The sequence below is a fragment of the Anomaloglossus baeobatrachus genome, unplaced genomic scaffold (genome assembly GCF_048569485.1).
Source record: "Anomaloglossus baeobatrachus isolate aAnoBae1 unplaced genomic scaffold, aAnoBae1.hap1 Scaffold_2545, whole genome shotgun sequence".
NCBI classification, from domain to species: domain Eukaryota; kingdom Metazoa; phylum Chordata; class Amphibia; order Anura; family Aromobatidae; genus Anomaloglossus; species Anomaloglossus baeobatrachus.
Window position 1 is genome coordinate 115,511 of NW_027442115.1, and position 3,299 is coordinate 118,809.

The 3,299-nt window shown below is 46.9% G+C and overlaps 1 pseudogene; it reads right to left on the bottom strand.

Annotated features, from left to right (window-relative positions):
• Window positions 1-994: 994 nt before the first annotated feature.
• On the bottom strand, window positions 995-1,201 carry LOC142262958 (U2 spliceosomal RNA; annotated as a pseudogene).
• Window positions 1,202-3,299: the final 2,098 nt, after the last annotated feature.

The window sequence follows — 3,299 nt, forward strand, 5'->3', positions numbered from 1 at the left end:
TGCCAGTGTACCAAGGACATGTTGAGCAACATGAAGGCGGCTGGGGTTATCCGTGACAGTTGTAGCCTTTGGGCAGCTCTGTTGATCCTGTTAAAAAAGAAGGACGGCACCACTCCCCGTATTGAGGAATCGCTAGCTGCATTGAGAACTGCAAATTATTTTTCTACCCTTGATCTCACTAGTCACTATTGGCAAGTGTCCGTTGCTGAGGCAGACCGGGAGAAGACCGCCTTCGCCACCCCTATGGGTCTCTGCGAGTTCAAAAGCATGCCCTTCGAGCTGTGCAATGCGCCAGGAACCTTCCAGAGGCTGATGGAATGCTGCTTGGGACAAGATTTTAGGGTGTATAAAAAGGGAGATTAGATCCCGTGATCCCAACGTATTGTTACACCTCTATAAATCACTTGTAAGGCTACATCTGGAATATGGGAACCAGTTTTGGGCTCCACATTTTAAAAAGGACATTCAGAAGTTAGAGTCAGTTCAAAGGTGGGCAACTAGACTACTACAAGGAATGGAAGGCCTCCCATATGATGACAAGTTGAAAAAGTTATTAAGTGATTATTGGCTGCAATGGGGCTTTCTGGCTGGTGCCAGCCTCTCTTCTTAGCACACAGGAACCACAATCCCTACACCATGCTTCAATGGATTCTCTCATCCCAGCCCAGTAAAACTACATATTTTACACAGTCATAAGCAGCCAAAAGGGATCTATTCTATTCAATTGCAAATGATCTAGATAAGACTGAGAATAAGATACTGCACGGGACATAGCAGAGTTGGTCAAGTTGAGTGGAGATGAGTTTGCTATTTGGCACAGCTTTTTGCATCAATAAAGCAAGTAAAAGGTGTGAAAGATAAAAAAAAGGGTGAAAGTGTGAAAAGTGAATTGGCCAAATTGAGGTGCATATAAAGTTTTTGCTTTCTTTCAATTCACTAATGGGGCTCATTTGAATCAGGTGAATTGAGTTCTGCTTTTGGAAACTGGGTTAAGAAGGGGTGCACCGGTCCTGGAGGTACTGCAATACCAGGTCAATGCGTGGAGTGGACAGAGCAAGATTTTTTCCATCTCCTTGTTCTAAAAATCCATTTAATATATGGTCCCCAGAGAGGGGACGTATCAGATATTAAACTGATAAGAACAGATTTAATTTTTTTTTTTTTCTGTTTATCAGTAGGACTTCAAAATAACAAAGGTGATCGCCTCCCGTTGCCTGGGAACCGTCCAGGCACAAGAGGGCTATGTGTCACCAGAAGGCGCACACACTTCCTCAAGGCCGGCAGACGTGCAATCCCAGGCACCTTCCAGTACCGACCAAGGTAGCGTCCTCCGAAACTACACTTGATCTTAGCCAAAAGGCCGAGAAGCTATAACCCGAATTGGTTACGGCCTTGAGTGGCACCCTGGCCTATACCGGACACATCTTAGGGAGAGGGAGACAAACCCACACCTACAGAAGACATTTTGTCACCCAAGCCAACCCTTGAAAAGGCTGTTTTGCAGAGCAAAAACAAGAAGAATGGTGCTTTTTGCAGCCGCCGCCCACTGCAATGAATCTGAATAACTCCTCCTTTTGGACACAAGCACCTCCCCTCCCCCTTGCAGTCTTTCCAATTCATGATACAAAAAGACGGACGGACAGGACAGGACAGGACAGGCTGCCTGACTTTCCGTCACTGCCACCCTTTGCCATCCTTGCCCGTAGAAAGCCCTTTCATCATCCCCAAACCCTAATCTTTTCCCTTCCCTTCCCAGATGCGTCTCACTCCCTTTCATTAGGAAGTGAGCGCAGCCTTTTCTCCGTTCTGCACATGCGCGACGTTAAACACAAATGCGCAGGCGTGCGTTCCATTACCCTCACTGCATTCCACTCCCATACAGGAAGTGGGCGCAGCTATTACTACGGTCGCACATAAAAGAACCCACGGCCACCACTGCACATAGCTGACTCCACCACAGGACACCCACTTCTACACCAACGCAGGTAAGACAGGATCGGCACCTCTATGCTCCCGTTACAATCAGGCTCAGTCACCATGTGATAACGCTCTCAACTCTTTAGTTGCAGGCTCCCCTTGCTTCACCTCCACTGGCTGTGCTGCCATTTCCTCTCCCACCTGGAAGGTATACTTTATTCCACTATTTTCCTGTTTCTCTCTTCCCCCTTTTCCCATAACCTACTTTTATCTGCATTTGTGGGGTATCTATATGCTATTTACATCATAGTTTTATTCATTAATATGGAAGGGAAGAGTGCCCATGAGAGTGTTGAACTGCGGAGAGCAAGAGATTAAGCTGCTCCGATTTGCCACCATTGATAAGCTGTTCTCAGTAGATACACATGCTATCCAAACAGCAGCATCCACCATTGTTCAGCCCACCCATTCAGTGACAGCTCACCAAGTCAGCCAGATGAGTGGTGTAAGGAATTACACGTAGGCACTGACTCCACACCTTCACATCACAAGAAGGGGGTCTACAGGCTAGTGCAAGAATACGAGCAAGTCTTCAGCAAACATCCGCTAGACTTTTGAAGAATAAAAGGGGTCAAACACTACATCCCCACAAGTGCACACCCACCCATCAAAGAGAGATATAAGCCAAAACTATCTGCACATTACCAGTGTACCAAGGACATGTTGAGCAACATGAAGGAGGCTGGGGTTATCCGTGACAGTTGTAGCCTCTGGGCAGCTCCGTTGGTCCTGTTAAAGAAGAAGGACAGCACCACTCCCCTGTATTGAGGAATAGCTAGCTGCATTGAGAACTGCAAATTATTTTTCTACCCTTGATCTCACTAGTCGCTATTGGCAAGTGTCCGTTGCTGAGACAGACCGGGAGAAGACCGCCTTTGCCACCCCGATGGGTCTCTGCGAGTTCAAAAGCATGCCCTTCGAGCTGTGCAATTTGCCAGGAACCTTCCAGAGGCTGATGGAATGCTGCTTGGGACACCGAAACTTTGAAACGGTACTGCTATACCTTTATGATGTTATTGTTTATTCTAAAGCAAACAAGATTTTAGGGTGTATAAAAAGGGAGATTAGATCCGGTGAGCCCAACGTATTGTTACCCCTCTATAAATCACTTGTAAGGCCACATCTGGAATATGGGGTAAAGTCCTGAGCAGGTTGATAACCATTGGTTTGAGCATGGTAGGGTGTAGTGCGCATCTTCCTGCATCGGTAAAAGCTGCAGAAGTCCTTGAAGATTTCCGCTTCAAAGGCTGTGCCTTGATCTGTGAGGACTCTCTCTGAGTAGCCATGAGGTCTGCATAAGTGTGCTTGGAAGACCTTCGCTG